We start from the raw sequence: 14,100 nt of genomic DNA, 5'->3' as shown, positions 1-14,100 counted from the left end.
TAACTAATCGACAGATACTCGCTTACCTCCCGACCTCACTTTTTCCACCAAGATAAATTATGGTTTACTCAGCAAACTTATCTTCCGACCTCATTTAACATAGATTACTTCCTAGGGTCATCATTCCTAGGGTTTAAACCCACATAATTTAAAACTAACTAATTCCTTTAGGAAACCCTCATTCCTCCATTAACTACTCTAACATCCACGCATTAATCTACCAAGAGATTTAGCCTATCATGGATCTAGGTGTCATAACTCTTGGATTTAATTTAAACTTGTAAGAGAACACAAATTGTAACGATCCGAAAGTCAGTGGTGTCAGAAATAGTAGTTTCAAAATTTTGTTTTCTGATGATAAAGTCAGTAAATATTATTTATTAATATTTATGAGGGTATTACAGTATTAAACTAAAGCTTGGTCTAATAATTTTGATTATTTGGAAAGTTAGACAAAGTACAAGTGTATCAGTTCTAAAGTTAGTAGTTTTGGAATTTGAGGTATCGAGACATCGTTTCCGTAAATTGGACCTGTAAATATTTTTATTAAATATTTATGGAGTTATATTAGAAGCAAATTGAATTTCGGTTAGATAATTTCGTTGCATTAGTGCTTAATTTAAGTACAAGGACTAAATTGCGTAAGTGAATAAAGTAAGAATTAGTAAGGAATTACAAATAGAATTTAATAGATAGGACTTATTAAGTAAATAAATCATTATAAATGATTATAATGGTGGCCGGTTCTAACTTATATTATACGTAAAATATATTATAAAACTTTAGTAAAAATATATGTTAAAATAAAAATAAAATAAAAACAAAATGAAAGTAAATAGCAAAGCGGAGAGAAAGAGAAACAAAACTTTCATCTTTAATTTTTGCATGTCGAAATTGGGAAGGAAGAAGAGGGAGCATTCGACCTTTGAGCATTAAGCCTTGAAGCTCAATTTGGTTAGCGTAAGTTTATCCGTTTCTTGTAATTTTTATGTTTTCGAAATCCCCGTATTTCAATCTAACCAACCCATGTTACAACTTTTGGTACTGATAAAGATTTAGGATGTTACCATTGTTGACTATTTAGAGTGTGAGGTCTTATTTTGATAGATTTTAAGTTTAGAATTGATAAAGAACTAAATTATAAAGTCAATTGATGATTTTGTGCAATAAGCACTAAAATGCACAAATTTCAAATTTAGTGGTAAAATTTTGAAATAAAGAGTTAAATTAGGCCTAGAATGAAAACGATATAAAAATCGGGGATTAAGTTTGAAAGTTATGTTAGTCCTGGTTTTAGGGACTAAATTGAATAAAATGAAAAAGTTGCATAAATTAGAAATTGAATGTAAAATTGGCTTTGTATTGATTGTTTATTATGTTTGTTTTAATTCATAGCTAATGTTGTCCCCGATTCCTCGAAAAAGAAAAGAAAAGACAAAGTCATCGATAAATAGCTTGAAGTTCACGATTTTTGTTTCTATAACCCGAACAACTTCAATTGTTGCATTTATGAACTGTATTGGATGGGATGATCATGAGGTAAGGTAAAAATGATAAAAAAAGAGTTGAATTGATTCGATTCGAATTTATTATTTGCGATGAGGATTAAAATAAATAGTTTTGGAAATATCGTATATTGATATAAATATGAAATTGAATCTGTTTTGAGATGTGATATATATTATTGCGTATATGGATTGAAGTCTGATGGATGAAATAACGATATGGATTTGGGACATTTATTACAAAAGAAATTGAATAGAGAATACCAGAGTTAAGTTCGGAAATGTGTATATAATATTGGAGTGATAAAATTTCTTTGATTGTTATAGGTAGAAATGTATATGTTTTACAACTATGTTAGATTGAATTATTATAAGTAAATCGAATTGTAATATTAAATGTAGCATTATGGCATGTAGCTCTCGAATATTAATTTGCATTAGATCTTATTGTTAAGTCATGCATTATATAATTTATATTATAATTTAATGTTGGATATAGAAACACCATTGAGTTTACTCAGTGTACGTTTTCATTTGTTAGTGCACAAGTTAGGTATTATTCAGTTCGTAAGTCGATTCAGCATCCAATGACAATCTCGAACTCAAGTGTTGGGAATACTTCTATTTTGGTTTCGGCATGTACCTAGGAAGTCTTTTGGTTATAAGTTCATTTTGTATCTTGATGGTTTTGCTTATTATGTTTATAAGGTATATATATAGGTATGGATATGTGAGAAGGTAATAATATTTGGTTAATGACATGATAGATTGCTTGAATTATATGTTTAATATTCTTATGGATGAGAAAAATGTCTTGTTACGCTATATGTTCATGGTTAATGCTTAGATGTGGAAGGATATTTAAGGTGTTTTGATATATTTGATGTATTTGATGTTAAAACATGAAGATGATTTAAAGGTTGGTTGTGTTTAAGTAAGTGATTGGGAAATTATCTTGTAATGTTAATGAATTGGTATGTTTGAGCATATTCAATTTGGTTTTTTTGAATTTTAAATTGAGGTGCCTTTGTGGGCATATTGGTTAGGCACTTAGGTCGAATGGTATATGGCATGTTTTGAAATGGGTAATTATAGGTGCAAATGGTATGGCTTGGTAACCAAGCAATGGTAGGTGAAATGTGTAACACCCCGAAATAGGGCCTAGCAGTTTTAGAGATATTTTAGGAATTTTGGCCTATATGAGCTAGAAATTTCGTAAGGTTGGTACTCGATAGTGTTTTCGTCTATGGCATCTTTTGGTACTCGATAGTGTTTTCATCTATGGCATCTTCACTGTCAAACTAATTTCTGAAAAAGTGTTCAAGAAACCCTTAATTTTGAAAAAAATGACTAATTTGTAACAAAGTCAAAATAGTGAGCATTTATGTGGCAATTAAACCAGTTTTTAAAATTAAACCTAAAAGCCACACTCCACCTACAATTTTCACCTTTTCTTCATTCCCTTTAAGCTTGTGCTAACCCTTGCTTTTCCCTAGCTATTTCCATTGATTTTTTATTACCAAATCTTAATACCTTGAATTTCTATCATTCCTAAGTCATTAGCCATATTAAACCTTCAAGAAAAACACCCAAAAACTCCATAAATTTCATATCCTTCTTCAAACGTAGGGTCTTCTGATTTTCTTCAAAACTCGTTTGTTCCTTCAACAAAGGCAATCATTCATGTCACTATTGATTTTTAATTTTATTTAGACTCTAGAACTAAATTATTAGCTCTTGGATCGCATATTTTAAATAAAAGTCGAAAATCGAACCATTAATGGTGGATTTTTGGATTTTGAGTTAAAACTTGGTTTCAAAGTGTTTTTCAACTCGTTTTAACATGATTAGAAGGTTTTTAAACTCATCTCGAGGTTTCGTTAATGATTTTCATGTTTTTATGAATTTTGTGAAAAATGCCTAAAAGATGTTGAAATATCGATACCATGTATTGTTATGTTAATAGTTTAAGTTACATGAAAATTTAGCTTAAAGCTTGCGTTTTAGTTGGTTTGAGTGAATATTTGATTGATATTTGACTATGGTTATTGTATGATTTATGTGTGTAAAGCTTCGGGTTCGTTAGAGCTTACTACGAGCTAGAGAAACGTTAGTTGAGCTTTTAGTTTTCAAAAAAAGCATAAAGTGGTGAGTGTAGGGAATTGCTACTCATAAACACGAGTAATGTGTTATTGGAAATTTAGATGTAGCTTAAACCCCTACTCTAAGTTCCAAGTGTAAGTTTTCTTGAACTATACTTGTCTTGTGGTTATATAATATGCATGATATGTGATATGTGGATTTGGTGCTTATTGTGTAAAGTTTATTTATAAACATGTAATAAATGTACACTATATATGTTATATGAATGTGCTAGTGTTTTATAAAAGATGTTAATATGTAGTGATGGTGCACAGATAATCGGTAAGAATTATGTGTTGTTTTTTGGATATTTTGGCCTTGAGAACTTGAAACCATTGGATATAGTTGGCATGCCATAGGATTATGATTACTCACTTACATGTATAGAGGTTTTGGGCGTTGAGGCCCTGGGACTTGCTCGGAGGGATAAGGGAATGTGAGCCAAGCTCCATTCAATGGGACATGTGAGGGGAAATAAGGAGAGTGTTAGCTATACGCTTCACTTTTGGGACATGTTTGACTTTACGAGTCAATGTGGTGTAAGGAGATCCGTGTATCCGATGTATGATGATAGAGCTCACTACGTGTTTCATAATCCAAAGGCCATCATATCTCATCTTACCTTATGTTATATAATTGTGTGTAATATGTTCTATGCTTGAATAATTATGTATATGTGTTGTGAGAATGACTTTTAGGCTATGCATGATTTAGTACTATGTGATGCTATACTTAGGAATGTACTACTTGTGAATAAATGTCTGGTTGTGTTACGTGATGATGAGTTTATGTTGTCGTCATTCTTGCATTCACTGAGCTTGCAAAAGCTCATTCCCTCATTACAACATTTGTAGATTACGTCACGATGTGGGTGGTGTGATTTCCAAGGGAGTGATCCAAGGAAGTCTGGTTATACTTCGTAGGTGCTTCATTATTTTATTATTCGTTTTAGGGAATTAAACAATGAAGTAAAACTATTTTGAGACATATAGCTTCATCATTTTGATCTACCTATAGGAATTTTGTGTTATTTTTATGCTAGAATACTTAAACATTGACAATGGAATGATGATATTAGTTCGGATTCACTTTTAGTATTTTGTATTGTTGATTAAGTCATATGAACAGTTATTTAAATTAGTACTTGATGCATGTTGATTAGGAACTATTTGTGATAAGTTAATTGCATTCCTATGCTGTAACACCCCGTACCCGAGACCGTTGCCGGAGTCGGACACGAGGGGTTCACAGACTAAATTCGCTTACTATTGCAGTCCATTTTAAAATTTTTCCAGGCAGTTGGCTAACTGCGTCACTGTCACCTTAAAAATCATATCTTTAGTTTCACAACTTGAAAATCAGTTTCGTGATTTTTTCCTGAAACTAGACTCATATGCCCATCTACATATTTTTTTTCTAGAATTTTTGGTCGGGACAATTAATACAGTTTATTAGTCAAAGTCTCCCATGTTACAGAGATCGACTACACTGACCTTTTCGCATTACGACTTGGATATCTCCCTTCACAGAGCTTCAATACTGATGAAGTTTGTTTCTATAGAAACTAGACTCAGAGAGGAATCCAGACATATATGGCATGACTCCTAATTATCTCTGGTTAATTTATAATGAATTTCCAAAGTCGGAACAGGGAATCCAGAAACCGTTCTGGCCCTGTCTCACGAGAACCTGAATATTTATTAACATACTGTCCATATGATCATTTCGTTACTTTCCTATGAAAATAGATTCATCAAGGTTCGTTTACATAATTTATTCACTATTTAATTCTAATCCTACTATTTTTAGTGATTTTCCAAATCTACATCACTGTTGCTGCCAGCATCTGCCTTTAAGGTAGACTTTACCTATTTCATAGTTTCCATGATTCAACTAGCCCTTTTTGCATAAATAGCACAAATCATGATAGCGATTAACCATTCCATACCAAATGATTATAACATTATGCTCGAACATATATAAGCCATTTTCGCATGGCTATATACATTAACCAAAATATTCTTCCGCCACTAGTCTATTTTATACATGCCATAAGATAATCCGAAACATAGCAGTACCAAACAGTGGATAGTGATAGTGTGACTAGTTGCTGACGATCCCCGAGCCTGTAGCTTCGCAATGAGATCTATAAAACAGAGGAAATAGAGTAAACGGAGTAAGCATTACAATGCTTAGTAAGTTTTAAGCAGTGTCAACAGATAACAATCAAATTATAACATAGTTGTTCGTATTTTTATTTCACTCTTCCTTCGGGCATACCATCCCTTTACCGAATCTGCACATCTCATCATATACAATAGGCAGATAAACTTTCACATAAAAGTGAGCTCATGTGACATAGATATATCGTATGATTTCACATCACCTCTCACACTGATCCGATGTCACATAATCATAGGAATAGTCTCATAGATTGCTCTCGTATGCATCACATAACTACCTTATGATTTAGTGCAAATCAAGCTCACATATAAACTTGGAGTACATACCTGTTTAACATTTCGCATTGAATATATTTATAAGCAATTCTTATTACGAAGTCTTACCCGGACATAATCTCCACACGAAGTTATCGGGTCTTACCCGGACAAAATCCCCACACGTAGTCATCGGGTCTTTAGAGCTCGGATATAGTACAAGCACGAAGCTTAAGGACATTAATCAGTGGTAATATTCTCGCATAAAGCCTGCGGGGTTTTAACCCGGATATAGTACTGACACAAATGCCCTTCGGGACTTATCACATTTATACACTTTCACATCCATCACGTTGGCCACTCGGCCCTGTCACATATATATACACTTCCACATTCATCACATCGGCCATTAGGCCTTATCACATATATACACTTTCACATTCATCACATCGGCCATTAGGCCCTATCACATATATATACACTTTCACATTCATCACATCGGCCATTAGGCCTTATCACATATATACACTTTCACATTCATCACATCGGCCATTAGGCCTTATCACATATATACACTTTCACATTCATCACATCGGCCATTAGGCCTTATCACATATATATACACTTTCACATTCATCACATCGGCCATTAGGCCTTACTATCATTTCATATTCGAATACTCATAAACTTACAATATCACGATTTAGAATTCAAGTATGGGTTTAATCAATAGCTTATGAGCAACTAAAACAAGTTTATCAAGGTTCACAACATAATCTCAAATTCAGCACAAGCTGTTTTTCCTGAGCAATAGTCACTAAATTATTTATAACTGGAGCTACAAAACTCCAAATCACTTTCCGTTAATTTTTCCTGAATATAGACTCATATATCTTCCATCCATAAAATTTCCGGAATTTTATGTTTGGCCAATCAATACCAGATTTTTCTTAAAGTTTCCCCTGTTTCACTGTTTGACTAATCTGACCACTCTTCACTACGAATCAAATTTCTCATTTTACAGAATTCAAAATGTGTTGTATTTGATTTCCTTTGAAACTGGACTCATTAAGGAGTCTAATCATATAAATTTTATCTTATAACCATTTTTGTACAATTTATAATGATTTTCTAAAAACAGAACAGGGGATTTCGGAGTCATTCTGACACCGTCTCACACAACTTTAAATATCTCATTATCGGAAATTCCTTTGCTTACACGGTTTCTTTTATAAGAAACTAGACTCATTAAGCTTTAATTTCATGTCTCATTCAGCCTCTAATTCAAGTCCATGAATTTATGGTGATTTTCTAAAGTCACGTTACTGCTGCTGTCCGGAGCAGACTATTTCAAATTACCCTTAAATTCCCAAGCTCAAACACTTAAGAACTTACCATTTGAGCTTAGAACATATCATGGCCACATCTTATCTTATTAAATCAACTCATCATGTCCTATTATAATTGAATTTACTCAACGTTTAAACACTTAAAACTTACCTCGGAAGTGGTCGACGATTAGATATCCACGGCTATTCGTTTACTTTCTCTTTTCCCCTATCCGACTTTGATCCTCTAAGCTCTTGAGCTTAACAACCAATATGCAAGATATCACATATACATAACTTAGCTTATGAGAACATATGTATTACATCATAAACACATCTTTTACCAATTACCTCACTTAAGCCAAATTTTTATGATCAACCACAAAAAAAAAATATAACACAATTCATACTTCCAAAATGAGCTACTTCCATGGCCGATTATATTTCATCATTAACATATCTCATTTTCGAATCATATAATCAATATCACATACACATCACCCAAACACAAATCATACCTATCATATAACAAGCATAACAAAATAAACCAACCATGTCAAATATAACCATAATTTGATCAAACCTTGAAACCGAACTTAACAAAATTTCAAGGTACTTACATCTTCCAAACCTCAAAATTCTAAGTTTAATCTATGGGATAAGTAGAGTTTGAACTAATCATCTCAAACATGCATAGATTTTCAAGAATCATTCAATACATACCTCATTCTAGCCATCTTCTAAGCCAAAAATCAAGGCAACCAAACCTTCTTCTCCCTCCCTTTAGGCTACGGCAATGGAGGACAAGGATCAACCCACTTTTGATTCAATTTTCTCTATGACCGAATGCACTTACCTCAAATTTTTAGCTTGCTATCTTGCCAAAATCCTCAAAACATATTTCTTCCTTCTATCATTTTTTTTTCGGTCAAGAAGAACCGATTTCTTCTTTTCTTTCCTTCTCAAGTCACGGCAATGGGGGGGAGAACATGGATGAGACAACTTTGTTCTCATCACCCCTCCCTTTTCATTTCTTTATTACTAACCCTTTATTATATTCTTTCTCCCATAACACACTAACACAACATGTTTCCCACATGTTTCACCCCATAACATTTTGTCCACTCTCATGCTCATGGCCGGCCACTACTAATTAGGGGGGAAATTGACATGCAAGTCCCCCCTTTTTTTTACATGCACTAATAGATCCTTATGCTTTGACCTATCACATTTCAAAATTTTCTCACATAAGTCCTATTTACTAAAATTCACCTACAATTAAACAAAATTCAAATATGAAATTTTCACACATGCATATATACATATAATAAGTATAAAATATGACAGCTAATTATTTTTATGACTCGGTTTAGCGGTCCCGAAACCACTTCCCGACTAGGGTCAATTTTGGGCTGTCACATATGCTATAATTTTTAGCTCCAGTAGCAAAGGTATCGATATTCGACTTTAAAAATCGATACCTCTTTGAATTAAAACGTACCGGAAACAAAATAGAGATTTGGTATTGATACATTTGCTCGAGTATCAATACTCGAGGGAAATATATCAATACTTTATCCCGTGGCACCGATGTTTTTCGATAGATGGGTTTTTAAATCGCGAAACAGAATGCTCAATTGGTATCATTTTTCCAAGTGGTATCGATACCACTTCAGGAAATTATCGATACCTGGATATCAATATCGATACCTACAGACATTTTTGTGGAATCTTGCTAATTAGCCCCTAAGTATAATTGTGACTGAACGCATGGTCGTTTAATGAATGAATTGATAAAGATAATTAACCATTGGGACGTATTAATACTTGATCGACTTAACAAAAGACGTTCAATTTACTTGATTCTAGCTTCTTTTTTATCGTAAATGAGACAAAGTGGTGATGTGACATTCCTTATTTGGGCTTGGCGACTAGGTCGGTATAGATGTTACAAAATGACTTGATTTTGAAGTTATTTTATGTGCACACGACCTAGGACACAATCTACCACATAGCCATGTGTCCCACACGGACTGCGACACGGCCGTGTGTCCCACACGATCTGCGACACGGCTGTGTGTTTCACATAGTCTGTGACACGGTCATGTGACCCTATTTTGAACCACACATGATTTGGCACACGGTCTGCAACACAGCCATGTGACCTTATTTTCGAACTATGCACAATTTGGCCACATGACCATGTTCTTGAGCTACACGGTCATGTGACCCTTATTTTTCAATTTTCCTACATTTTTCTATTTTATTTCAAATTAGTCCCTAATTATTTCCAAATTGATTTTTGGGTTCTGTAAGCTCGATATAATGCCTGTATTTATATGCTATGAATGATAATTGATTTTAAATATTTGATATTTGAAGTAATATTTGAATGTTTATGTTGTCATTTGATTTGTTAGATATCGTAATACTCTGTAACCTTGATCTGACGATGGAGACAGGTTAAGGGTGTTACACAAATAAATTAAAACAAGAGAAAGGTTAAGAAATTGATTCGTCGGATGAATCAAATGCGCTTGGAGTTGTGAAATCTCTTGACAACGAACTGATCTTGATGTTTGCAAAAGAAAAATAAAAGAAAATGGCTAAATAATTTAATAAAAGGGACTTAGGTTCAAATTAAACCTAGTAAAAAATAACAAAATATTTAGAAACCGAAAATAAAACTAATTAAAACCTAAATCTACTAACTACGACTCCTAAAGGCTTCCTCACTAATTAGCAATAACCTTACTATTTATAGAGATGTTTAGACATCTTAATTAGGTCTATTATAGGCTATAAACTCAAAAAACATTGGTTGTACTAATGATTTTAACATAGTTGATTCTTGCGTCCCACATCCAGCTTGTGTTGTAACATAGCCAAGGGTGTGTTGCGACTCGACATTACGATCTTAGGCTTTGAGGTCCATTTTCAAGTGTTGCGTCTCAGTAAACTTGTGTTACAATTAGGTGTCACCCATAAGGCTTTTGGGCTTATAAATATACATCTTGCACACTCAATTAAACACATTAAGACTACCTAAGGCCCATATTGGCCTAATATGTCAACTAATATCAATTATTGCGTAAAAACACTTATTTTGCAACTAATTAAATCTAAACTACGAAAGCTAAAAATGTGATAATTAAATATAAAACGACCAGAAAACATTCTCCTTAAGCACCAAAATGTACTAAAACTACCACCACAATTGGCGACAGGTTAGTTACAGACTCGCATATAGGTGATTTAAACATCTAGAAGTACTTGGACATTTAGGTTCGAACTTTGGTGGATGTGTGGATATAAAGAAATCCATTTTAGGATACAATTTCATCCTACTAGTGATTGTGTATCTTAGAGAACTGATAAGAAATTAGTTGCTGCTTCAGCTATCATGGAAGTTAAGTTTATAAGATGCTACAAAACAACATAACATATATTTTATGGTTAAGAAATTTCATTTCTAGCATAAGAGTTGTTGGTTTTATTACAAGGCCATTAAAGATCATTTGTGATAATTCATTAGTAGTATTCTTTTCTAAGAATGATAAGATTGGAAGTCGCAGCAAATACATAGTTATAAATGAATCTTGCTGCCAAAGATCATATAAAGAAGCAATAAGTGGATATTTAACACATTAGAATAGGTATAATGATATTGGATCCCATGACTAAAACATTGTGAACAAAATATTTTAATCTTCATGTGAAACATATAGGGCTAGATTTATTTTGTTTGAATGTATTTTGGCTTATCTAATTTTGTTATTTTTACACTTTTAAAGTTAAAACATGTTTTAGTTTATGTGCATAAAGTTTACATGTTTTTAAAGGACTTTGAATGCTTTTAATGAATTCACTCATAAAATTTTATCTTATTAATTGCTCTTAAGAGATGATCATACATGGAAGGAAATATTAAAATTAGAATACTATTGCCATGATTAATGTTATATAAATCTTTAATTGAGTGGGAGTTGAATTACAATATCTTATGGCCATAGTAAAGTGTGGATTTTAATATTACATATTTAGGTTATTGAATTTATCATATAGCCTAAATGAGAGGATGTTAGAAATCGATGTGACCTATATTATAAATTAAATTAATCAATATAATTATTTAATTTAGGTAATATTGTTGTGATAAATTCTTGTTATACTCTCATCTGAATAAAGACAAATGAGAAATCAAAAGGTCTCATCAGTAGTAAACCCACTAAAGGCCAATTGAAAGGTCACCCTTTGAGCTTCACCCTCTGTCCAAACCATCTGGACAAGTAATAACCATCTGTTGCTCTGAGCCTAAGCTTCTATTAGGAATGTGATACTATTGGTCACCGAACCTCACGTGAGTTCAACTGTCCTATACCATCAAGTCAAAATGAATGACAAGATCCGTCCCATCACAGAAATCCTCACCCCATCAAAGACATCCATCCCATGTGATCCGTAATGATGATTAAATGACAAGTTCAACACATTAACATCATGTTACATGAGACCTCTCGCCTATAAATACCTCCAGGAACAATGAACAAAGGATTGACTCTCCAGAGATATCAAGCCTATATCCTACCAACTTGCCTTCAACACCTAATCACTATACTCTTCTCTTCGCTACTTGATGCGTCATAAACCAACTAAAAATTTGACTAAGACAAGTGCACCTATAAATTAATAGTATAGTTAGGGTGAGCAAAGATGTCATTCCACGAAAATTAAAAGTACTACTAATTACCATCTTTCTATTATTTAACTGATAAATTCGAGTGATTGATTGAAAACTAAAATTAACTAAATTAATTGCTAACGAACATGACAAATAACAAATTACAAAAATAATCGATTAATAACCAAGAAGCGAAACAATACCAAGGAAAGAATTCACCTAAATTTCATCTGTCATTATCAATCTAAATTATGCAATTTCTTTACTTAGTAACTTGATCCATAGAAATCCCTAAATTATGCTCATATCTTTTTTGAGAATAAGAGCAACTGACTCTAGGTTGATTAATAGAAATTTCTTTCTAATTAAAACCTCTATTATCACATTAACTCGTACTATGGATTCCCCTATTAGATTTGACTCTAATCTGGTAGATTTATGTCGTCATATGTCTAAGATTGCATACAACTCCACTCAATTAAGTAAGATCTACTCTTAAATAGGGTCTATTCCTCTTCTAATTTAAGCACATCATACATGGACTAACAATCTAGAAATATCAAACCAAGAATTAAGCATACATAATTGAGAATAAGAAACTAAGTATTTATTGCGTAAAATAAAAATCAAATGACAGAATTCATCATAGGGTTCATCTCCCTAAGTAGTTAGAAAATTAGTTCATACTTGAAAATAAAAACATTGAAGATACAGTATAACCGAAATAAATAAAGAAACTCATGATAATCTCCTAAGAAATCAATTGGGAATCTTCAATCTTGACGGAAATCTACTTCAAAATCAGCTTCAATGGTGTTTTTCGAGTTATTTTTTTGAATATTCCTATGACGGCTCACTCCTATCTTCTTATTTTTGTCATATATATGTATTAGAATGCCCGAAAAACCTAAAAATTGTAATTTTCTGCAGTTCAGAGTGCAAATCCAGGAAATCGACATGGCCTACCACATGGTCATTTGGTTGGCCGTGTGGAATAGGTCAGCCCGTGTGGCTTCTATAGCTTGCTCCGATTTTTCGATTTTCACTCGTTTTTCGTTTCTTTTACTTCCAAATACTCTATTAAGCATAAAAACATGAATTTAAAGGACTAGGAGCATAAAATTCACCATTAACATTAAATAATCACCCAAAAATGCATTAAGAATTAGGCTAAAACATGTTACTTTTAGCACTTATCGCTACTCTTTGTAACCTTCAGCCCTCCACCCCGATTGAGTGAACCAACCTCTGTGTCAACCACCATACTCTCTTCCTTATTTCTTCCTTGTTGTAACAATGTATCAAAAATTCTATTTCTAAGTATAATTATTCTCAAAGTTACTAATTAGAATAAAATCTCCTTGATGATTGGAGTTTAACTCTAAAGAGACTTCTAGTATAAGCCCCTAGTCTAGTCTATAAATTACTTGTGAACCATCAAAGATGATCGCAAAATTTCAAGAAAATAGACTAGAAGATAGATACTAAATTGTGAGTTATATCCGTTTTCTTGGTGTTAAGTTATTTATTAATCAATAATGGCCAAAGGTAGGTATGTCTTTCTTATTTAAATGGATTATCAAGTTGATGCAAAGAAATTTTGGGACTACGGCATGCTATAATCAATCCCTTGAGTCTTTCATGATTGCATATTAAGGTTTTAGTTTTACGTTTTGTGTTCCTTGAGAATAAGTAGAAATGTAAGTGTGGGTGTAATAACTTCTCGAAAAAGAGTTACCATAAGTTTATTCTTAATAATTTTCATACTTGTTCTCAAGTATTTTTACGCATTTTAGGATTATTTTCTCCAACATTTCATTTTGTGTTTAGTTCATGCTTTGTATGTTTTCAGTGCTATTTTAAGTTAGTTTTAGTGTTTAAGCATTTTTGCTCAAGAATAAAGTAGTATGCTTCTTCGAATTGAAGGTAGACAAGCGAAAGAAAAGTCAAAGAACGATGCGATATAATACTAACGCACGAATACAAGGTAGAAGCATCTTGATTCT

Source organism: Gossypium hirsutum, chromosome A02 (genome assembly GCF_007990345.1).
Source record: "Gossypium hirsutum isolate 1008001.06 chromosome A02, Gossypium_hirsutum_v2.1, whole genome shotgun sequence".
In the NCBI taxonomy this organism is placed as follows: domain Eukaryota; kingdom Viridiplantae; phylum Streptophyta; class Magnoliopsida; order Malvales; family Malvaceae; genus Gossypium; species Gossypium hirsutum.
Note: the sequence above shows the minus strand (reverse complement) of the source record.